This window comes from Manacus vitellinus, unplaced genomic scaffold (assembly GCF_001715985.3).
Source record: "Manacus vitellinus isolate BGI_N305 unplaced genomic scaffold, ASM171598v3 scaffold_52_pilon, whole genome shotgun sequence".
NCBI lineage: Eukaryota > Metazoa > Chordata > Aves > Passeriformes > Pipridae > Manacus > Manacus vitellinus.
The window spans coordinates 4,035,078-4,036,033 of NW_021940628.1; the positions used below are offsets into that span (position 1 = coordinate 4,035,078).

General features: G+C 65.4%; 1 protein-coding gene across 1 annotated transcript in view; it reads left to right on the forward strand.

The window, feature by feature from the left end:
* LOC108641135 (probable beta-D-xylosidase 2) overlaps positions 1–956 on the forward strand; it is a gene marked incomplete at its 5' end in the record, with an annotated part of 8,944 nt that overhangs the window by 7,235 nt on the left and 753 nt on the right. The gene's annotated exons all lie outside the window — the stretch shown is intronic.

Here is a 956-nt window from a genome sequence, read left to right on the forward strand (position 1 = left end):
CTTCCCACCCGCCGTGCCCTGCCCGCTCGACGCGGCGCTGCCCCGGGACCAGGGCTGGCTGCTCCCGGCCGCCCTGGTCCCCCCACACACCCCCAGGGTGGGTCGCTGGCAGCTCTAGCGCGAGCACAGGATGGTGATAGAGCAGCATGGGCGGTTTTGCACCATGTCCTTCTTCAAGGACCATCCGTGATTCGTCCCATGTGGGTGACCGTGTGGCTGGGCAGCCCTGGCTGCTCCCTGTCTTGCCACCCAGTGCTCTGGCTCCCCTGCTGTGCCGTGTCCTGGCTGCCAGTGGGGACAGGATTTCACTCCCAGGACCGGGTCCCACCAAGGTGTGGGGTAGCCAGTGGCACTGAAGGCCAGGAAGTCACAAAGGGCATTGAGGGCAGGGTGGGACCCTGTGGAGCAGCCCAGGTGGGCAGTGGACACGGCGGGCAGGACGAGGACCAAGGCAGGGAGCAGGCAGGGATCTGTTCTTATCCAGATTTCCCCTGGCTTCTCCAACCCTTCTCCCAGCACGGCAGAGAGGGAGGGTGAGCTGGTTGCCCGCCAGCGCCTGTGTTTGGGAGCAGCAGCTCGGGAGCTCTCCCAGTGCGGGAGCCACTCTGTGAAACCGTCAGAGCAACGTGATGCGACGTGCGGAGCGGTGATGTGACAGTCCCGTGGTGCCATGTCCAAAATAGTTAGCACAGCTCTCGCTCCTCGGAGGGCTCCAAGCAGGGCAGGGCAGGGCAGCACCACGGGCAGCCTGCTGGGAGCGGAGCAGGATCCTGCACGGCCCAGCCCTGGTAGGTGCCACATCCGCGTTGTGAGGCACAGGCCCTATTTCTTGGGGGGTGCTGAGCACCTGCTCCCTGCAGGGCTGGATCCCATGCCCTGCCTTCCAGCCAGGTTTCTGTTTTCCCAGCGTGATGCTAGCAGACAGGTTCTCAGGACTGTGGCTGGGCCGGCTGCCC